The sequence below is a fragment of the Gorilla gorilla genome, chromosome 18, assembly GCF_029281585.2.
Source record: "Gorilla gorilla gorilla isolate KB3781 chromosome 18, NHGRI_mGorGor1-v2.1_pri, whole genome shotgun sequence".
In the NCBI taxonomy this organism is placed as follows: domain Eukaryota; kingdom Metazoa; phylum Chordata; class Mammalia; order Primates; family Hominidae; genus Gorilla; species Gorilla gorilla.
In genome coordinates this window covers 25,838,644-25,863,140 of record NC_073242.2, presented here as the reverse complement: position 1 = coordinate 25,863,140, position 24,497 = coordinate 25,838,644, and positions in this window count along the sequence as shown.

Here is a 24,497-nt window from a genome sequence, read left to right as displayed (position 1 = left end):
AAAGCAACAAAAGTTTAGCACAGAACCGGGGGCAAAATTCTTGCCAAACTGTCATGGAACCCAACACTGCTCTGATAACTGGAGGATGTGGGGAAGATTAGGAAACAGTCCCTGAAAAGCTGGCATGTTTATATATGGCATTGACAACAGAAGAGGACGTGTCAGTGTAGTGGGGGACACACAGGAACGTGAGTGTATCTGTTCCCATCCTTCTGAGTCACCCTGTGACCTGCCTGCATTCTGCAGGGAAGCCATGGGAGAGAGCCCAGTTTCCAAATATAAGATCAGGGTTAGAATTAGGGAGATTTGAGTATTGGTGTTAATGTGCCTTCCTTTGTAATCACAGAATAGCCAAACCTGGGGCCTTATTGTTACCTGTAACTTCCTTGCATCCTTACAATAAACTCAGGTGTCTCTACATGTCTCCTTTCTTTGTAATCTTAATGAGCCTAATTAACATCATTAATGGACATACAAATATAGATTTGACTGTCACTAGCAGCTTATAGGAAGTAGCTAAAGCCTATTCTAATTAACCCCTTCCTGCCTGATGCTTGATTTATTTGGGTTTTCATTGTCAGCCCAGTCCGACAGTTTAATTTATGAGCCCTCTACCTTGCAATAATTGCCTTCAAGCGATTGATGCAGTACCTTTGTACTGCCCTATCTCTTAGAATCTCAGAGATACCAGCGATTAGACCAGTTCTTTTCATATCTTTATTTTCCTACGATGAGGTTGTTAGCACGGTAGTAGGCGTGAGATGTTCCATAAATGCTTCTCAGTGAAAATTGTATTCTTTTTTCATTATCCTTCTAAATTTTTTGAAAGGTCAGGTAACCAGTCAAGCACCAGGTGCACACAGAAATGTATGGTCTCAAGTATTTCATTGTAAATGCTACATCTTTTCTACCTGTGGGGAGATTTCTCTTTCTCGGCATTTTGGTCGGGAACACGGGCACTTGCTGGGGTATTTCCACTAGTACATGTGGTCCTGGCCAGAGATGGTGACAGGAACAGCCTTAATTCTGTGTCATTACTCTATGTAATTTTTATTGTCTCCTCTTGACCATCCCAAGACATGCTGATGGTGTTGGCTCTGAGCTGAGTGGCAGTTCTGTTGAGCTGCAGGTGGATTTGCATTCTGTACCTTTGCGAATGAAATAGAATGGAGGAGGGATTGACCATCTCAGCCTAAATAAACTGCCAGTAGGTTTCAAAAGCATCCACAGTTCACATGCTTTCCTTACCATCACAGTCAAAATGAGGCAATAGAGACAGACTCTGCCAGAACCAGGCAAGAATTACTCAACGACAGGGCAAGATCAGACAGGCATTGTATGGAAGGAGGGATGCATTAGACTATTCTTTCATCCCTGTAAAGAAATACCTGGGATTGGATAGTTTATTTTTATTTATGTTTTATTTTTATTTTTGTGGTACATAGTAGGTGCATATATGTATGGGGTACATGGGATGTTTTGATACAGGCATGCAACGTGAAATAACTACATCATGGAGAATGGGGTATCCATTCACTCAACAATTTATCCTTTGAGTTACAAAGAATCCAATTACATTCTTTAAGTTATTTTAAAATGTACAATTAAGTTATTATTGACTATAGTCACTCCATTGTGCTATCAAATAGTAGGTCTCATTCATTCTTTCTATTAAGTTGGTGCAATGCCCTTTAAATGGCAAAAACCAGAATTACTTTTGCACTAACCTAATGATTATATTTTGTACCCATTAATCATCCGCACCTCGCCCACCATGGCCAGCCCCCTACTACCCTTCCCAGCCTCTGGCAACCATCCTTCTAGTCTCTATGTCCATGAGTTCAATTGTTTTGACTTTTAGATCCCACGCATAAGTGAAAACATGCAGTATTTGTCTTTCTGTGCCTGGCTTATTTCAGACTGGGTTATTTTTAAGAAAAGAGGTTTGATTGACTCACAGTTCTGCAGGCTGAACAGGAAGTGTAGCTCCAGTCTCTGCTTCTGCGGCAGCCTCACGAAGCTTTTACTCATAGTGGAAGGTGAAGCGGGAGCAGGCACATCACATGGTCAGAGCAGGAGTAAAAGAGCAAGAGAGTGGGGGTGGAGGTGCTACATACTTAAACCACCAGATCTCATATGAACTCAGAGTGAGAACTCACTCATCACTAAGGGGATGGCCGAAACCATTCATGGGCATCCATCCCCATAATCCAAACACCTCCTACCAGGCCCCACCTCCGACATTGGGAATTTCAATTCAACAGGAGATTTGACAGAGACGTACATTCAAACTATATCCAGGGAGAAAAGACCAATTTTGTTCTAGCGAGTATTTGATTGAATTATTTTACTTGGTCCACAAACAAACCTGAGACATTGTTACCACAATTTTGCAGATGGGAAAATATGGCTAATTCAGCCAGTCACCAGTAGGTTTCATCCCAGTTCTTCTTGACACCAAAGACAGTAAAATTTTACACTTAACTGCCTTTTGATGGAGTTCAAGAAGCAGACTGGAGCAAATCCAAGGGTTGGTGGTAAAAACACTGCAGGTATCCCAGCCATCCAAAGCAGAGCCCCATTGAAGGGGTTCTTCTCCCTAAGGAAAAGAGTTGACAGAAAGTGAAGCCCAGTATCTGCTTCTCACCAAGCAGGCTGGAGACCCAGGAGAAGCCTGAAGTCCCTGATTGGGAAGTAAGTCACTCCTCACCTTTTCTTTCTACTTTTACTGGTATTTCGTGATCCAATCCTCTCTCATCTCCAAGATATTATAGTAACCTTCTAGCTGTTCTCTCTGAACTCGCTTATCTAAGTAGCAGCCATAGGGGTGATTTTAAAACATTAATGAGATTCTGCCTCTCTTTACTCAGAACACTCCAATGGATCCTCCTCCCTCTCAGAGTAAAAGCTGAAGTCTTCACCATCACATACATGACTGTTAACGATCAACATGACCCTTCCCCCATGACTTGGTTAATGGCTGTATACCCAGTGCCTGCCATGTGGAAACACTCAATAAATATCTTTTCACTGAAGAGTAAATGAGGCAGAATGTCCCTTGCAGATCAGTATGTTAAAGTTAATGTAGTAGGTGGCTTCTGAAATGGGTCTCAATGATCCTCATTTCCTGATGTTCATGTCTTTATGTAGTCTCTTGCTCTTGAATATGAGGAGGACCTATGACTTGCTTCTAACTAATGGAATATGGTAAAGGTAACAGAATAAATGTACTACGTGTACATAATCATACAAAGATTGTAGTGCTCATCTTGCTGGAGTCTTTCTTTCGTGCTCTGTTGGCTCTGATTACACTAAGTTGCCATGTTGTGGGCTACCTATGCTTGAAGGCATGTATCCAGGAATAGGGCATGACCTCTAGGAGCAGACGACAACTGAAGCTGTCAGTTTTACAATCATAACGGATTGCAATATGTCAGCAAAGGTTGGTGCTCTATTGACTGATCCCCAGCCAACCTAGACTGCACCCTTGTAAGACCTTAAATAGAGGACCCAGTTAAGCCGTGCCTGACTCACAAAACTGTAAGATAATAAATATGTGTTGCCTTCAGCCACTAGATTTGAGGTAACTTGTTACTCAGGAGTAGAAAGCTAATACAAACAGGCTAAAATCCATGGTCTGTTATTCATCACGTGAAGGATCTCAGCTCTAAGGTGATGCATCAGTTTGTGCTGTATAACAAGCACACCCCAGGACTTTAGTGACTTAAATGACAGCCATATTTACTTTGTAGCTCTCTGGGTTGATTGAGTGTTTTTATGGTCTAGGCAAGTATGACCTATCTCTGCTAGACTCTCCCATGCATCTTTGGGTAGCTGGCTGGTCTGCTGGATGATCTGGAATAGCCTCAGTCACAGGTGTAATGGCTGACAGGCTGTTAGCTTGTGTGACAGAAGATACTGGGCCACATGACTTTAATCATCCTGCAGACTAGCTGGGGCTTCCTCCTGTGATGCTCTTAGGATGCACACAGGAGCATGAGAGAAGAAACTCCAAGGCCAAAGTGCTATTTGAGCTTCTGTCACCATCACATTTGCTAATAACCCTTTAGTCAAAGCAAGTCACATAACTAATCTAGATTCAAGGTGGAGAAATAGACTCCACCTCTTAATGGAAGGAATGGCAAAGTCACATTGCAAAGGAGCATTGGATAGAGGAATTTGTGGTCATTTGTCACTCTACTCCAAGTAGGAAGAATTGTATTAGGTACCATTCACTAGTGGACTGAAGCTAATGTTTATTTTCGGGTGAGGATGAGATGACATACGGTAGGCTTTAATGGAAAGAAAAGGGGCTAGGGCAGTGACCAGCTTATTGGTACAGCAGAAATCTAGTACTGGCCCTCTCCTTTCCTTTCATCTATCTTGCTCTCTCAGATGGGATATTCTTTAAGAACTTCTAATTCATCTGTAATTTCCCCCCTTTTTTCTTCTTGCCTATTGAGTCCATTGTAAATGTCTGGCACTTCTTTCTCCAAATCAGTTTCTCCCTTCATTTGTCTTATATTCATTCATTCATTCATTCATTCATTCATCCAATAAAAGCATTTTGAGTGCCTACAGTGAACTAGACTTTAAATAATTGAGTCTTCCATTTATAAAAACCACCCTCTTTTTCTTATACAGTTTGCACAAACATTCATAAGCTTACACACACACACACTCACACACACACACACACACTCACACACACACACACATCTTACTCTGTTATGCCTCCCTTCTCCTTTTACATTTTTTTCATGTTTGGTAAATGGATGTAAAATAAAAGAAGCCTTTCAAAACCTGCTGTTCCTCTCCAGAACTGCTGTGTGGGTGGGAAGGAAGCACTTGCAAGACAAAACATTGTGGAAACCAGGATTCAGAAAGTCAAGGTAGAGTATCCACCATTGGCCACCCTTTTTAGCATTCAGCATAGAGGAGGCTGAGGTGTATCCATTATGAAGGAGATGTGAAGGAGATGCAAAGGAGAAAAAAAGCAACATTTTAGTTGAATCTTCAATTTTTGGTTTTCTCTGGAAGAACCGAGGCTCTGTTTGCTCACAAGAAAGACTCTGTGAGTAAGGTAAGCTCTGGAATTCTTGAATTAATTCTTTCAACAGATAGGTGTTCAGTACCTACTATATGTCAGGCACTGTGCTGGGTCCTGGGGAATGGACCCCAGGTTGTTGTTAGGGACTGAAAGTCTGTATACCCCCAAAATTCATACGTTGATGCTCTAACTCCCAATGTAATGGTGTTTGGAGTGAGTTCTTTGGGAGGTAAACAGATCATGAGGGTAAGACCCTGGTCCAATGGACTGAGTGTTCTTAGAATAAAAGAGACACAAGAGAGCCTGAACTCTATCTCTGTCCCTCTCTCTCTCTTCACATACACACAAAGAATAGGTCATGTAAGCACACAAGGAGATGGCAGCTATCTATTTCACAAGCCAGAAAGAGAGCCTTCACCCTGACATAACAAAGCCGGCCCCCTAATCATGGACTTCCAGGCTCCAGAACTGTGAGAAAATAAGTATCCTGTTTGAGCCACCCAGGCTGTAGACCAAGACAGTGGTGCAAAAGACAGAGAAGGTCTGCCCTTATACAGCTTACATTCTAGTGGAAAGAGGTGTATGTTTCATAAGTAAACACACAAATATATACAACGTTGAGAGAGTAATGTTATTTTGGAAGTAAAATGGGCTAAAGTGGTAGATGGTGACAAAGGAATAGGCTGATCTGGTTGCTTTTGTGAGGAAAGGTCAAGTAGATAGCTTCTGTCCACGTTTCTAGTTTCCATCAACAGCCCATCTATAAAGCAAGATAGCCCATGCAAGGAGAGGTCATTGTTCCCCGGCTTAGCTCTCCCATGCAAATGAGGCCCTATGGTGAGCAGAATGGCAAGAGGACAGCAGATATAGCTAAAGCATGCAACTAAACAGTGTCCAAGGCCAAGGATTAAAATGTTAAGTCCTGGGGGAAAAAAGGGGCCCTAGAAAAGAATTTCAATTCCAGCTCCCCAGCAGAATTACCTGGGGAACTTTAAAACATAACAATACCTGAGCTCCACGCCCCAGTGAATCTGATGCCATTGGTCTGGAGTGGGGCCAGGGCATAGGCTTGTCATAGAGGTTCCCCTGGTTATTCTAATGGACAACCATGGGCGAGAACCACTGGTTCAAGGAACATCCTAGAGGTTCAATCTGTCTTGCTATAGTCCAAATGAAATACTATGTAGCCATAAAAAAGAATGACATCATGTCCTTTTCAGGGACACGGATGGAGCTGGAAGCTGTTATCCTCAGCAACTAATACAGGAATAGAAAACTAAACACCACGTGTTCTCACTTATAAGTGGGAGCTGAACGATGAGAACACATGGACACAGGGAGGGGAACAACACACACTGGGGCCTGTTGGAGGGTGGGGTAGTGGGAGGGAGAACATTACGAAAAATAGTTAATGCATGCGGGGCTTAATAACCAGGTGATGAGTTGATAGATGCAGCAAACCACCATGGCACACATTTACCTATGTAACAAACCTGCACATCCTGCACATGTACCCAGAACTTAAAATTAAAATTTAAAAAAAAGAGAAATTCTTAATTTTCAACTTGCTTCTCACACCCCTTTTAATATTTTCCTTCTTATTGATCTCATTTCCCTGGCTACTCCTCTGGCTTAGTTCTCACAGGCTCCAAAAGTGCCAGTTCTAGCCTCTTTTCTTACGGTAAATTTTCCTCATCAACTACAGCCCAAATCCCCTCACTTTCCTGCATCATGCAATGCAGCGTCACGGCAAGGAGTCACTGTGTGATGGAAAGAACACAGCTCTCAGTGTCACAGAGGAATCTGCAACTGCATTATGAGAAGCCAGCAGAGGAATTCAATAGACTAGGTGCAGTGGAGAAAATGGGTGCAGGGACAACAATCCTACCCATTTTAAAGATCCTGCTGAACTAGAGGATTAGACTCTAGGATAGCTGCAGGTCTGGAAGTGTGACCGCCAGACCATAGCATCAGCCTCACCTGGAAACTTGTCAGAAATGCAAATTCTCCATCTACTACATGAGAATCTCTGGGGTGGGGTGAAGGAATCTGTGTTGACCAGTCCCCAGGTCACTCTGACATGAACTCCAGAGTGAGAACCATTTTTTCTACTGGATGCTCAAAATGATGGCTGTGAAGCCTGGTGCAGTGGCACAGGTTTGTAATCCCAGCTACTCGGGAGACTGAGCTGATTGAGAGGCTGAGATCAGCCTGAGCAACATAGTGAACCTCATCTCAAAAAAAACCAATAATGACTATGTAAAATTAAATTATACTTTTTGATGTCTATGCATGTTAACACATTTTAAACAGATTTCCACAAACACCTTTGTTTTTAGGAGTTGGGGTCTCTCTCTATCACCCAGGCTGGAGTGCAGTGGCATTGTCCTAGCTCACTGCAGCCTCAGATTCTTAGGTTCAAGCAATTCTGCTACCTAATTCTCCTGAGTAGCCAGGACGGTAGGTCCAAGCCACCACACCCAGCTAACTTTTATACTTTTTTTGTACGGGGGGGGGGGGGGGGTCTCACAGTGTTGACCAGGCTGGTCTCGAACTCCTGGACTCAAGAGATCCTTCCATCTCAGCCTCTCAAAGTGCTGGCATTACAGGGGCGAGCCACTGCGCCCGGCTCACCAGCACGTTTTAAGCCTACAATCAAGTGACTATAATAAAGATTTCTTCCTATTTACTTCACCTCTGTTCAGTTCTTCTGTTCATTCACTCAATAAGAAATTACTGAGCTCCGACTTCATTCTGGGAATGCAGTATCTGCCCTCTCTTAGTCGGGGAGACATGTGAACAAATAATTATAACATAGTATAGTAGTCACTAAGCCTACACCACGCTTTTGCTTTTGAAGCCCAGCAGAAGGAAGGGCTGACAGCTCTGCCTGGGGCAATCCAACAAGGTTCACAGACACAGTTGGCTTGACCTGGGTCTTGAGCTGGGGGTGGGCAGTCATTCATAAGCCTCAGAAGGAAGCAGGAAGTTCAGGCAGCAGAGCCGGCCAGGTGAGGGCAGAGACATGAAAGAACACTGCATGTTCAAGAAGCAGCAAGCCCCTCTGACTTCAAAGGTTGCCCATATCAGAAAGAGGATAAGGAGTATAGAATTCTGGGATATGGTGAGCACAAGAAAATGTTATAATCAAGATACTGCTGCAGTTGAATATTGCACTGAGGAAGTGTAAACTTTTCAGTCTGGGCTCACCCTTTCCTACCATTGGAACCTTCAGTAAAACCTGTCAGCCTGTTGAGATCAATATTTCTGTTTCTTCTTCTCAGCCCGTCTCCCAGCTTCTCTTATCATGAGGCTTCAAACGGGGCCTGTATCTTTCTCAGCTCGCACCTGTCAGTGCTTGCAATGAAGGCGAGAGTGTGCTGTGGAAAATGGGCCAGGGCCTCAGAGGTGCCTGCTCACAATGGGAAAGTGTGTGCCTGTGTGTGTGTGGGTTGGAACAATTAGAACTTGGAACAGGAAAGAAGGGGCTGTGACAGAGAAACAGTCACTATGGGAGACTTTTAAGCAGGAAGGCCACTTAAATATCATCCGATTTTTTCTAAATAAAGAGAAAGTGACATGAAGAGGTCAGTGATTTTCCAAAACCATACAGCATTAATCACATTGGTAGGCAGCATGCAGTAATTAGCTGTTCCCAAATTGAACTGCCTGCTACAAACTTCTGGGAAGCTTTCCTATTGGAAGCCTTGGAATATTGCTAGTCTTTCCTCAGACTGACTGAACTAAATTTGTTTAGGGAATCTGTATTTTTTATGAAGTTCCCTAAATATTCCACTGCACAAACAAATTTGAGACCCCCAGTATAGGAGGAAAATCAGGAGACTTGGGATGTGATGTATTATAATTGTTCTCATTTCAAGTTCTTAATTCATACTGGAAAAAGTCAAAACAGGGATTTATTGCTCATTGCTCATTAAATGAATTTCAGGATGAATGGCTTCAGGCATAGTTGGATCCAGGAGCTCTGAATAATGTCATCTACAATCTCTCTTTATTTCTCAGCCCTGCTTCATTTCTAGGTGGGCACTCCTCTATAGTGGTGAAAAATGGCCACTAATAACTTGGGGTTTGCATTTTATCTTCTTAGTAACCCTGAAAGAATGAGAGCAATTCTATAGAAATCCTCAGGACTAGTTCTCATTGGTCTGCCTGTCTCAAGCTATATGCCTGTCCCTGAATCAGTCACCGTGCTGGAGAAATGGTCTGATTAGCCGGGGTTAAACTACATGCTCAAATCTGGATCCAGAGGTTTGTGCAGCATATCATCAAACAAAGTGTGACTAGTTCTCAGAGGAAAAACGTGGGCTACCAGAGAAAGGCAGGAAGTTGTAGATCAAGAAAACAACTACAAAAATAGATGTTCAGTACAGCTGGGTCCAAATTTGGGGGATGTAATGGTAGAGCTGGCACCAGAACTCAAGTTTCCTGATTAAGGTCTTCCATTACAACACCAGAAGGAGGTGGGGTGCTTAACTATTGACTTCTATTACTGTCAAGTAAGATTCTAACCTAGGCTACTTTAGCTTTAAGTGCTGTTGGAATGATTGGACTCTCACTCCCGGTCCCTATTAAAAGACCCTGAACACACACTTCATGAAATTCCAGCTTTAAGCATTGCCTTCTCTTCCTCTTTATAGTAGACTGCCAGTTGTTCCCCTCTACCCACCCTGCCCACTGAGTAATACCATTTCAGCTGGACACATTTCAAAGCCTCCCCCGTGGCTATGTGTGGTCATGTGACTATAACCTAACCAATGCTAGGCTTAGGGACTCCTCAGGTCTCTTATTCCCTCCCGACTAGCTGGAGAAAGAAAGAAATGGGTCAACTGATTCAAACCACAAGCAGAAGCCTCATGAGGTTGGCAGAACCACCTGCTCAATTTCTCTACCACCTGGCTAACGCTGGACTGTTTTCGACAAAGAGAAAAGAAAAACCTCAATTTTGGTTCAGTCACTGTAATGTGTGGTCTCTGGATTATAGCAGCTTACCTTTACTAATCAACCGTCTTGTAATTCATCCAAATTGTCTCTCTTTATCCCTTTCTACCTACCACTCTCTGTTCCACCCTTTCCTAGTTTTCTAATTCAATAACGGGTTCATCACCTTTACTTCTGATGTGTCTCAGGACCTTGACTCTGTGGGTCCATTATACAGATAGGCATTATACAGTCCAAATTCTTTTTTTTTTTTTTTTTTTTTTTTTTTTTTGAGACGGAGTCTCGCTCTGTCGCCCAGGCTGGAGTGCAGTGGCGCGATCTCGGCTCACTGCAAGCTCTGCCTCCTGGGTTCACGCCATTCTCCTGCCTCAGCCTCCCGAGTAGCTGGGACTACAGGCGCCCGCCACCACGCCCGGCTAATTTTTAGTATTTTTAGTAGAGACGGGGTTTCACCGTGTTAGCCAGGATGGTCTCGATCTCCTGACCTCGTGATCCACCCGCCTCGGCCTCCCAAAGTGCTGGGATTACAGGCGTGAGCCACCGCGCCCGGCCCCAAATTCTTATAATGACCATTTAATGCTGGAGGTGGGGGGAACAGAACATAGATCTCCTGTCTCCAACTAGCTGTTGGAATCCATGTCTAAATAATTTCTAGTCACCTCAAGAGACAGCATTTCCAGGCACTGTGATGATTTCTCCTGGTCATGAGGATGTCAGGGATCACCAAAACACGATGATATTTCTCTCTTTATTTAACACGTAGGAAAATGAGACCTCCCAAAGGAAAATGAGCTAATTTATCTAATGTTCTCTTTTGAGGCTTTTTCATAAAGTGGTTTAGAGCAAGAGGTTCATCAGCTGGGCTTAAGGGGTCTCAGGAACCAAAATCAAAGAGAAGGGCAGGGGAAGGAGGAGAAGAGGAGAGAAGAGAGGAAAGTTAATCTGTGAAGATGGTCTGTAGTTTCCATCAGATGCTAAAAGAAGTCAGTTGTCCCCCATTGTTTAAGATTATAAGCAGAATTTCTGAGTTCAGGCTCAAGCCTTATAACTTTCTTGTGTAATCTTGAATTCATACATTATGCTCTCTGTCTTTGTTTCCTCATCTGGAAAGTGAAAAAAAAGGGCATAACCACCTTTTCTTCTGAGAATTAAGTGAGATGATGTCAAGGAAAGCATTTAATATGTCAGAAACCTCAGTTTCTATTTTGGCTGGATTACCATCTAAAATGCAACCTCTCTGATATACTCTGGGCCTTGGGGAAAAGTGAGTTGTTTTCCTCTCCAGTTCCCCTAGCAACGAGCTCCGGTCACTGCTCTCACTGAAGAGGAAACGTCATGGCTGAGGAAGCAGGGAGACCTGCTTCCACATCCAGCTCAGCCCCTTCTTCCTGAAATTTGCCCTTCTATGTTTGGCTCATTGAAGCACCTGAATTTTAATTTTATTTCAGCCAATCTGGATGGCTCTCTCTCTCTGATTGTAACACTCATAGAGAATATTTTCCCAGTGTTTGTTTGTTGTCTTTTATGGTGATTTAGCACATAAATCTGGGCACCCATGCCCTGGGTCCTAATTACAGTTTCTTCACTTAAGCTACTTAAAGTAAAGCTGCCTCAGTTTCCTCATCTGTAAACTGAGGATAACAATGGTATCCACCTCATTGAATTATTCCTTTAAAAAACATATGTACTGCACATATCCCATGTCCAAGATGTAGTTCTGGGCTCTGGCAATACCACAACAAAAGAGACAGGACAAAAAGCCCTGCCCTTGGGTAGTGGAGAGGATAAGAAATTGCTGTGTATAAAAAGCTTAGGCAATAGGTGTAGTGCAAGTGTCAACTGCTGACATTGCTGTCATCATTGCTACTGTTGCTGCAAGAGCTGCTCCCACTTCTACAATTACTACTGCTGCTACTACCACAACTGCTATTGCTACCACTACCACTGCTATTATTACTACTGCAACTACCACTGTACTACTGGTACTATGATGACAACTACTACTGCTGTTATTATTACTATGGCTACTGCTGCTCTTACTGCTGGTACTATGATGACAACTACTCTTGCTGCTATTACTCCTGTTGCTACTGCCACTGTTACTACTGGTATTATGATGACAACTCTTCCTGCTGCTATTATGATGACTGTTACTACCATTATTACTACTGGAACTGTGACGACATCTACTACTGCTGCCATTATTACTAATTCTGCTATCACTATTACTACTGGCACTATGGCTATAATTACTCCTGCTGCTATTATTACTTCTGCTACTGCCATTATTACTACTTGTACTACAAGCACAAACTACTCCTACTGCTATTATTACTACTCCTACTAACACTGGTACTACTGGTACTACGACAACTACTCTTGCTGCTATTATTACTATGGCTACTGCCGCTTTTACTACTGGTACTATGATGACAACTACTCCTGCTGCTATTATTACTACTGCTATTGCCACTATTACTACTGGTACTACAACCACAACTACTCCTGCTGGTATTATTGCTACTGCTACTACTGTTATTACAACTGGTACTATGATGACAACTACTGCTGCTGCTATTATTACTACTGCTACTACCATTATTACTGGTACTACAACAACAAACTACTCTTGCTGCTATTATTACTACTGCTATTGCCACTATTACTACTGGTACTACAACCACAATTACTCCTGCTGGTATTATTGCTACTGCTACTACTGTTATTACAACTGGTACTATGATGACAACTACTCTTGCTGCTATTACTCCTGTTGCTACTGCCACTATTACTACTGGTATTATGATGACAACTCTTCCTGCTGCTATTATGACTACCGTTACTACCATTATTACTACTGGAACTGTGATGACATCTACTACTGCTGCCATTATTACTAATTCTGCTATCACTATTACTACTGGCACTATGATTACAACTACTCCTGCTGCTATTATTACTACTGCTACTACCATTATTACCGGTACTACAACAACAAACTACTCCTGCTGCTATTATTACTACTGCTACTACCGCTGCTACTATTGGTACTATGACAACGACTACTATTGCTGCTGTTATTACTATAGCTACTGCCACTCTTACTAGTGGTACTATGATGACAACTACTTCTGTGGCTCTTATTACTACTGCTACTCTTGCTATTACTACTGGTACTATGATGACAACTACTTCTGCTGCTATTACTACTACTGCTACTATGACTATTACTACTGGTACTATGACAACTACTCCTGTTGCTGTTATTACTATAGCTACTGCCTCTCTTACTATTGGGACTACAACTGCTAGTATTACAACTACTATTGCTACTATAGCTGCTACTTCTATACTATTGTTACAAAGGTGGCTACAAATATTGCTATGGCTGTGGGTACTGGCACTGCTACTGCTGTGGGTACTGTCACTGCTACTGCTGTGGGTACTGTCACTGCTACTGCTGTGGGTACTGGCACTGCTACTGCTGTGGGTACTGTCACTGCTACTGTTTGACCACTTTTGATCTGAGCTAAGTTCCTGCTTTGGGGAGATTTCCTCTTCTTAGGCAGGACAGTCCACTTCCCACCCTGAAAGCTGCTTTCTCAGCCTACTTAGCTGCTAGGGTACGAGCATGCCAGCTGCACTTGGCCAGTCAGGGGTGTCAGTGAAAACATCAAATAACCACAAATTACTAGAGTAATTTGGTATTTTTTTTCTGGTCCTCTGGAGTTAGAATTATCAAGAATCCTTCATACATTCTTTCTCTGTTTAAACTAGCCTTGGTAACTTTTCTTTTGCTTACAACTGAAGATATCACACATCGTTGCCCTGCTTTCCTCTCTTCTGTTGTTGCCGTAGTGGCCTGATTAAACTACACAATCAAAGTCACAAAAATCTCAAAAAGCAGCACTTATAATCCCCCCATCATAGCCAATTATTTCAACCTTGGGGTACTTGCATCCCATCTTTGTCCATAAGCAGAGGTATTTTATCAGAGTGGCAATCGTAGGGCAAAGGAATTTTATAAAATTTTATTATTTACCATTACATCTAAACATTTTAAATATTTTTCTGAGATCCACATACTTACTATTTACAAATATACTCATTGTTGCCTCCAATTTCTGTACCATAATTTCATAAACACTCCCCTAAGTGAGGAGCATTTGCAAAGCAACATTTGGCTAGTAAAGATAACATTGTAGTAATATCCTTGGCATATAGTTTGATTTTATTTTCTTAAATTATTTCTAGAATTTTTTTAGGACTGAGATTAATCAGTAAGGATGTTGTGTGTTTGTGTGTGTATACATGTGCATGTGTGTATAATCATATACGTAATGTTTTTAAAGTTCACTTTCTGAAAGGAGAGTCTCAATTTCTATTGACACCAAGAGTCTGAGTGTATGCCCCTTTATTTACAATCTCAACAACAACAGAATAATTTGTATGTTTTATAAAATGTATTTTGGTAGACATATGCAGTATGTGTGGTACTCATTTGTTTCAATGGATTTCTTTGGATTCCATTGAGAAAGAATCCTTTTTAAATACGGTGTGTTATAGCTTATCTTCTTCTCCTAATGTTGATGATGATAAAAACCACAATAGCCATAACAAATAGGGCTTACCGAAGGCTTACTAACATAAAATAGACTTTATGTTAAATTCGTCTTAGGTCTTTTTAGGCCCAATGAGGTAGGTACAATGATTAACTACTGTTTACAAATCTAGAAACTGCAGTAAAGACAAGTTAAATAACTCAAAATGTGAGCAAGGGCAGAGCTGGTGCAGGACCTCCTGTATGTCTGGCCAAAGCTCATAATCTAGTATACATGAATAAAGCCATAAAAGGTTTGGGGCAGAGCTCAGCCAGGTTTTCTCCATGCAGAGAACTTTGCAGACACCTGAGACCCATGGAAATGCTTTACTGGCATGCTTTTTTTTTTTTTTTTTTTTTTGGCAGGGTCTCACTCTGTTACCTAGGCTGAATATAGTGGCACAATCACAGCTCACTGCAGCTTCAACCTCACTGGGCCCAGGTGATCCTCCCACTCAGCCTCCTGAGCAGCTGGGACTACAGGCACGCACCGCCATGCCAGGCAAGTTTTTGTATTTTTTGTAGAGACAGGGTCTCACTATGTTGCCCAAGCCGGTGTCAAACTTGTGAGTTCAAGCCATCTGTCCACCTTGCCCTCCCAAAGTGCTAGGATTACACGCATGAGCCACTGCACTCAGCCTATTGGCACGCTTTTATGAAGTTAATACCTCTTTCTGCCAGAGGACACTCACTAAGTATTTAAGAGGATGCCGTGTGTCTTCTTCAATATTGGGATGTCCAATTCTTTGCATGGCCTGGATATGTTACGCTCATCTTTATTCTCATTCCTACTATTTTTCTTCATCCCAAGTGTTGCAAGGATATAGAATCCTTCCCAAACTTCAGTTATTTCTTACATACCACAGTCATGATTGGACATTATACACTATCTGTGCTATGAAGTAATAATATAATGCCACTTATTGAACACGTAACTATTTACCATGTATTAACTCATCGTATCTTCACTCATAATCTTATATGGCAAAATGCTACTACCCCTATTTCTCAAATGGGAAAACTGGTGGCACAGATAGTTTAAGTGACTTATCTAAGTTCGCAGGGCTGATAAGTAGAGTGAATGATTAGAGGTTGGTGAGTGCATTAGTCCATTCTCATGCTGCTAATAAAGACATACCCGAGACTAGATAATTTTTAAAGGAAAGAGGTTTAATGGACTCACAGTTCCACATGGCTGGGGAGGCCTCACAATCACGGTGGAAGATGAAGAGCAGAGGGACGTCTTAGATGGCGGCAGGCAAGAGGGCATGTGTAGGGGACTCCCCTTTATGAAACCATCAGATCTTGTGAGACTTATTCACTATCGCGAGAACAGCATGGGAAAAACCCACCCCCATGATTCAATTACCTCCCACTGGGTCCCTCCTACAACACATGGACATTATTACAATTACAATTCAAGGTGAGATTTGGGTGGGAACACAGAGCCAAACCCTATCAGGAGAACCTGCCTCCTAACCATCTAATTCAACTGCTATAATATGCTTATATTTTTTCTTAACTCTGAACAGCCTTTCTGTTTCCTGCTTAGTCACATACCTTTCTTAGTCTCATACTAAGCTCAAGATCCACAAGTCACAAGTTCAGCACTTTGGTTATATATTTTCTTTCTAAAATGCGTTAAAACAAACATAATTACTGCAATAACAAGGATCATCATTAAATCGGCTTATCTACCTACAGAGACATGAGCACGCTACTTTAGGAAATTCTGTTGGGCAGGCAGGTCCCTCTTCTTTGGTTGATTATGCTGCACTCATACCCTGACTCTTCCACCTGCTTGGTGAGTAAATTTTGGTTTCCTCTTACTTTTGTGTGCTGAAGCTCTCTTAGACTTTTTCTCCTGTAAAATGAGAATTTGAACATTTGCCCTTGTGAGAGAGGATAAGGGAGGGAGATAAGATTTAAATGAGAAACATCATGAAAACAGCTAATAGTACGCTTGTGTGAGATATATCTTTCCTCATAACAGATCTGCAAGATACACATTCCCATTTAAAAGCAGAGAAATAGAATCTGAGGAGCTAAGAAACATATCTACAGTGACACAGCTGGTAAGTCAAATAGTCAGGACTTGAATCCAAGTCTGATTATATCCAAAATTTGTATTCTTTATTATTACCAACTTTTATGTTCTCATCCTTTAGTTATTTTTTAATTGTACAAATGGGTTCATTTCAGCTGTGTTCCATACACTGACCTAGGCACTAAACAGAAAATAATAAGCTATGTGCTCTTCCTTCGGGGAGGGCAAATTTAATGCCTGAGACAGAAAGATAATAAAATAATCACAAGGTTGAGTGGTAAATCCTGTAGATGAGTTTGTCACAGGATATTTTAGGGCCCAGAGGTGCTGGCTGAGCTGTCAGGACTAGAGTTTGCATCCTAGGCTGGACGTCAGATGGTCTTTACCAGGGCAGGGGCCATGGGGGGCTCCTTCACCCTCACGAAGGTAGGCTCTTGGACAAGTGTGAGGCAAGGGAATTGCCAGCTTTGTTTCTACTCAGTATCTCACTGGGGCAATGCATTCAGCAAAGGCAGGGAGCTGATGACCTGTCTGTAGAGAAGAAGCTTTCTCACAGTGAGCAGGAATGTTGTGGTCCTTGTGATCTGAGAGACCAAAATAGACTCCCATTTATCAACTAAGACAAACCCTGAGGTTAAGGAAACAAAAAGTTCCCTACAGGCAGAGGGTTCAGGACTTGGCGGGCATGGCACATTTCTAAATTCCTTTGGTAACAAGAAAAACCACACTCTCGTGGAACTCCCTAATAATCAGACCTATCAGGCACATTATCAGACCCCTCTTAACTCTGATTTATAGCCCAGACCACTGTGACTCTGATTGGAGAGATGATCAGCCTTTTAAACATTCTTTTCTGATAAGCAACTGCAGACCTTAAGCCAGTTTCGGCAGCTTATACAGGCTGTTCACAAACTATCTTTGTGTCCTGTAGTTCACCTTTTGACATAACGGGCCAAATTTAACCTCATTTTTATACCAAAACCTCATGCCAAAGTGAATATGGGACGTATATTACGTATACGTTTACTCACTGCACATGCGCTCAGCTCCTCTCATAAATACCTATAGCTTCTCCCCCAAATCTGCTGAATATGTAGAACTCTTTTGTTTAATACAGACCCTGTGAGACATTAAAACCCAACCTGCCCTTCCCCTTGGAAGAAAGAGACTGGAGATTGTCTCTTCCTGGTTTGCAAACTGATATAATCAATAAAGCTCTCCTTTCTTCTATTTAGCCACACTGATGGTCTTTTGGACAACATCCTTCTAATTTGTTCATCTACTCAGCACACATTCACTGTAGGCTTGCATTATGCCTGGCCCTTGGCTGGATGCTGCGGTCTCAGAGATGCCGTGGGGATCTCATAGGAAAGCACTGCACAGATAACACTGAGGCTGCAGGTGTCTTCTGAGGCCCGGTTGTAAAGGTCCTGACCTCCAGACTGTGGAATGAGGGCATATCTTATAGGGAATTAGAGCTATCAAAGGCTGTTAAACAGAAATTGGTCATAAGCAGCAGCTCTATCCTTCCCAAAGATTGCTGTGGGAGAATTACGGAAAATGGAGACATACAAGGTGGAAGCCTAGGGGTCAGTGAGCTCACACCTTGGCAAATTCACCTGTCTCAACACCTTCAAAAACTGGCAAAGTTTGATCGTGAGAAAGAGAGCGAATTCATGTTTTATTTACTCAGAGAAAGAACAAGGAGTTGAAAAATACATGTGAAAAATCACGTCTTTTTCCAGTTGCAACTGATAGATATGCAACTAAAACTAACTGTGGCTGAAAGGGATTCTTTGTTCATGTAACTAAAAAGCTCAGGGATAATTCAACTTTGAGCCAAGCTTAATTCAAAGACTCAGACAATATCTTCAGGAATCTGACAATGTCTACCCTGTTTTCCTCTTCATTAGGCCCATTTTAGGTAGATATTTTCTTTATGTTGACAAGATAGTTCCCAGTAGTTCCAGATCTACTGTCTTCTCCGAACCTCCATTAGGAAAAGGAATTCTGTCCTCTAATGTTTCAAAGACAGTTCTCAGAACCAATTCTCATTTGTGTAGTCAACCCCACTTAAACCAAATATCCTGGGGGAACAGGGGAGAAATAGTTCCAGAAGGAAAAACAGAGTCATGTTTTTTGTTTGGTTTGGTTTTTTTGGTTTGTTTGTTTTTTACTTAAAGAAAAGAAAATGGATCACAGGAGAGCAAAATCAATAGACGTACACTCTAATGAAGCCCACATTCTATTGACAGCGTGGTTCTAAGTCGGTGATTCTCTATCAAGGGCAATTTTGCCTCTCAGGGGACACTGAGCAATATCTGAAGACAATTTTAATTGTCACAACTTGAGATAGTGATGTTACTAGAATTTAGAGAGGAGAGGCCAGGGATGCTGCTTTGCATCCCAGGAAGCATGGTGCATTCCCTTGCAATAAATTGTATCCCACCCATCAATGGTGCTGAGGTCAAAAGCCCCTGGTCTAAGTGATGAGTTGCCTTGGACAGTAGGGAGTTCCCCATTAGGATAGGTGTTTAAGCAGAGACCACTTGGCTGTTCGTTTGCCAATGCTGTATTAAGATGTCAAGGTCTGATGAAAGGTTAGACGATACTAATGGAAGTTTAGACTTTACTGGAATCTTTAATCTCTTAGTTCCTCTTTGGCATGACGTATAGATTGCAAGGATCCTACAAGTAGCAGGTTATGTACAATTCCTATGGAGCTACTTGTAATTTCTCTTTCTCTGTCCTATTCAAGAAAGCATACCCTACATCTATTTAAACTACATATTTTCTCTGCTCTCACATATACACTGATTCTGATAGGTTCTTCCTCACAAAGGAAGCATTCTCACCAACCAAACTTGGGAATCACTAACTTATTATCACAAGGTCTCTTCTAGTCTTGATGTTTGATTATTCCAGGCATCGGGGCCTTAAAAAAGAAGAATGATTTATGGTAAAAGGCTTAACAAGGGGAGACTGCAGGGGCCCAGGACTGTTCATTCATTCAACAAAAATTACTTAGCACGATGTGTTAGTTCATTCTGCATTACGAAAAAGAAATGCGACTGAGTAATTTATAAAGAAAAGAGATGTATTTGGTTCGTGGGTCTGCAGACTGTACAAGCATGGCACCAGCATCTGCTTACTTTCTGGTGAGCCCTCAGAAAGCTTTTATTTGTGAAAGAATGTGAAGGGCAAGCAGGTGTGTCACATGGCATGAGTAGGAACAAGAGAGAGAATGAGGGATGTTAAGCATGTGGCTCCCTTTTTACAAGCAGCTTTCGTGTGCATTTATAGATTGAGAACTTAATAATACCAAGAGGACAGCACCAAGACATTTATGACAGATCTGCTCTCATGACCCAAACACCACCCACCAGGTCCATCTGCAACCCTGGGGATTACATTTCAAAGTGAGATTTGAAGGGGACAAACAGCCAAACCTTGTCTTATGATTTATGTGCCATGCTATCCTAGGTCCTGTGGAAAAAAAAATGGTTATGTACCCTGACCTCATCAGGTTTCACAGGAGAAAAATATAAAACAAATAAAAATAATAATGACAAACAGGATGATCAGTGTTTTGATAAAGTTGTATTAAAATATGCTGTGAAAACACAGACTAAGGTCACCTAACCCACCATTATGTTGAAGGGAGATTCCAGGGAAGAGGCATTTATGCTGGGGGTATGCAAGACTTATCCAGGCGAAAGAAGTAGAAGGGCCAGACAGAAGAAGCAGCAGGAAAAAATGGCTCAAAGGTGAGAAAGATCCCAGTGGTGAGTTTGCCAGCTTCCAAATCTGCACGACACTGAGACAGGCTGGAGAGAAGAAGGTGCTGGATTTCCTGGCTCTCTGGTGAACTGCCCAGGATCCCAGTTGGAAGCCTGACCCATCTGTCTTGACATTTCCCTCTCTCCAGAACTGAGTAATTTCCCACTCACTCCTGGGGTGACATTTTTTCTTCTCCAAAACCATGATCTGTAAAATTAGATATCTCAAGGAGCAATTCTCTCTGAAGGGAAGAAGGCATGTTCTGAGCCCAGGCTGGAAGATGTGAGTGTGTTTCCATCTTCTGCCAGGAGAGTTGGACTGAGCACAGACACTGCAATTGCCAGAGACATTTGGAAGTAAATAGAGGATGTGAAAGACACTGGGTTCTAGTAATGGGATGGGCTTCCATCTCTCATTCCCTGAGTATAAGAAAACTCAGACAGCTAGGGAGGGGGGTGGACCAGCAATAAATAGAGACCTGAATATTGCAGAATCTTAATACGGCACGCGAGACTTTTGATGACCCAATTCCTCTTTGGTTCTTTCTTTTTTTTCTTTTCTTTTTTTGAGATGGATCCTCGCTCTGTTGCCTAGACTGGAGTGCAATGGCGCAATCTCAGCTCACTTCAACCTCTGCCTCCTGGGTTCAAGCCATTCTCCTGCCTCAGCCTCCCAGGTAGCTGGGATTACAGGTGCCCACCACCATGCCTGGATAATTTTTGTATTTTTAGTAGAGACGGAGCTTCACCATGTTGGCCAGGGTAGTCTTGAACTCCTGACCTCAGGTGATCTACCCGCCTCAGCCTCTCAAAGTGCTGGGATTATAGGCGTGAGCTATCTCGCCCAGGCTCCTCTTTGGTTCTTTAAGCTCTTTGCCACTGTCACTATCCCCAGCCACACTGACATCCTTTTACTTTCTTTAAGTTGCCATATCATCTCTTAATTCCAAGGCTTGTTTATCCTGTGCAAGAAATATTAAGACTATTCTTTCACTGTGACCTTCCCAAACCAACTCAACTCAATGCTATAGACTTTCCTTGTCCAGACCGTCTCCTTAAAGGGGATTATATTTTCTCTGCTTATCCATACTACAAGCTACTCATCTTTATTTTGCAGCACTAAAGTTGCTTTAAAAATTATCTACCTGTCAGGCATGGTGGCTCATGCCTGTAATCCCAGCACTTTGGGAGGCCAAGGCGAACATATCACCTGAGGTCAGGAGTTCGAGACCAGCCTGGCCAACATGATGAAACCCCGTCCCTACTAAAAATACAAAAATTAGCCAGGTGTGGTGGCGGGCGCCTGTAATTCCAGTTACTGGCAAGTCCAAGGCACGAGAATCACTTGAACCCAGGAAGTGGAGGTTGCAATGAGCCAAGATTACACCACTGCACTCTGGCCTGGGCAATAGAGTGAGACTCCAAATCAAAAAAAAAAAAAAAAAATTTCCACCTATCCTGCTAGAGTATGCATTATTCCACAAAAACAGGATTATGTGTATCTGGCAAGTAATAAGGTGACTTGTATACATTTTCAGTAAACATTTGATGAACAAACAAGTGAATTAATGAATGAATGAAAATGTGAAAGAAAATTGAGAGCTAAAATAAGCCACACTCTCATCTTCCGTATGAGAAACTGAAAAACAACTAGTAAATGAAAGCCGAGACCCAGACCTAGGTCTACCTAGGCCAAAGCAATTTCTGCTACAGCATTATAAATTGAGTACAGGAAAAGAACTCCCAGGAAATTGTTATGGGAGGTTTCTTTTGGCAGGTGAATGAGGGGGTGGATGGTTTCTAACAATGGAAATCTGAAAACCTTGAGGCTGTGAAATGAAGACCCAAAGAAGTTACTGTGGGCTACACCTGTTTCTGGTGTTTGGGGAGGCTTCTTTTGAAGACCATTCATCCAGCTCTCTATCTCTGTTGGTGTTTGACTCTCATGACCTTCCCATTCTTGTTTTATTCTGAGCAGAAGCCATCCCCCACCCAGCATCCACTCATGAAATCTGTCTTTTTCTGCCTAAGGCACAGAATACCTCTGCAGCCCCAGCCCTCGAGCTTTCCACTCTGAGAAAAGGCATTTTCACACACGTTAGACAAAAATATGTCCTTCTATCAATTCATCTTTTTTTGGAAACTGTATCAGATGTAAATAGAGTGAGTAATAAACCTTGGTTGGACTGAAACACTAAGATTTCAAGTTTTTCCGTTGCATCAGCTAACATGAATTATTCTGACTACTGAACATGATACAAAACTGAAATCAACTTATTTAATTCTGAAGAGCTTATGAACAACCTGTAGAAGCTAGTCAGAGATTGCTTTCCAGAGTGATTCAAGCTAAACTTTGAAGAATGAACAGAAGTTTTGCAGACAGAAAAGAAAGAATGTGCATACGTCTGTGGTCCCTAAAGGTAGGGCCGAAGTGAACTGTAATGGTAAGCAAATTTTTCTGCCCAAGGAATAGTAAGGAAATAAGATAAATAAATGTATCAAAAAATTATTTCATCATATAAGAAAATTCAACATGTGCAAATCTCCTTGATCATGTATTTAACCCTCTCCCATCTTTCAGAGATTTTTATTTTCATTTTACATGAAAAGTTTTATTGAGGTGAAATTCGCAAAGCATATAATTAGCCTTTTTAAGTATACAAGTCAGTGATAGTTGGCATATTTATAATGATATGCAACCAGTGGCTCTCTTCAGTTTCAAAACTTTTTTATCATCCATTGAATACCATAAATTCATTAAGTAATTATTCCCCACTCCCCTCCCCTTATACCCTGGTAAACTCTAATCTGCTTTATATCTCTTTGGGTTTGACTAAAGGTTTAATATCCAGAATATATAAAGAACTTTTACAACTCAACAACAAAGAGATGATCTAATTTTTAAAATGGACAAAAGAATAGACATTTCTCCAAGGAAGATACACAAATGGTCAACAAGCATATAAGAAGATGCTCAATGTCATTGGTTATTAAGAAACTGCAGGGCCGGGCACGGTGTCTCATGGCTATAATCCCAGCACTTTGGGAGGCCAAGGCAGGCAGACCATGAGGTCAGGAGATCGAGACCATCCTGGCTAACACGGTGAAACCCTGTCTCTACTAAAAATACAAAAAATTAGCTGGGCGTGGTGGCACGTGTGTGTAATCCCAGCTACTTGGGAGGCTGAGGCAGGAGAAGCGCTTGAACCAGGGAGTCAGAGGTTGCAGAGAACCGAGATCATGCCACTGCACTCCATCCTGGTGATAGGGCAAGACTCCATCTAAAAAAAGAAAAAAGAAACTGCAAATCAAAGTGGTGAGATACCATTTCATACCCACTATGATGAATTTAATTTTTAAAAATGAAAGGAAATGACAAGTGTGTAGAAAGACAGAACAAAAGAGTAACCTTTGTACATAGCTGATAGAAATGTAAAATAGTACAGAAAATAGTTTAGCAGTTTCTCAAAAAGTTAAACATAAGTTTACTGTGTTACCCAGAACTTCCACTTTCAGGTATATGCCCAAGAACAATAAAAACATGCCTACACAGAAATGTACATGGATATTTATAATAGCATTATTCCTAATAGCCAAAATGTGGAAACAACTCAAATGTCCATCTTTTCTGTGATGGTCAGATACTTAAGCGCAAAACAAGGTTTGTTCCAACTTTCAGTATTGCCTTATTTTGCAAGAAAAGCAAATGGTAATACTTTTGACACAAGGATGTAATCCTCAATATACTTTCAATTAGACTTTGCTTCATTGGTTATATTTCTATTATAGACATTAATCCTAACAACAATATATTTAGAAAATAACCTTCATCTGTTTTCCTATCTCAGACAAGAATAGTGCTTCACCTTTCCCAGCAGAGACTTTCTTATTATAGGGTGGAACATACAGGCTATTAGTCCTTGTATTAACGTATCTAGGGTTTAATCATGGCTCTCAGGTTGTATGTCCTCTAGCCCCTAACTACTGCTCAAATTCATCTGGTTCCTTTCTAGCCTTTGCTCAATATTCCCCAAATACTTTGGGTTCCTGGGTCAATGCAAG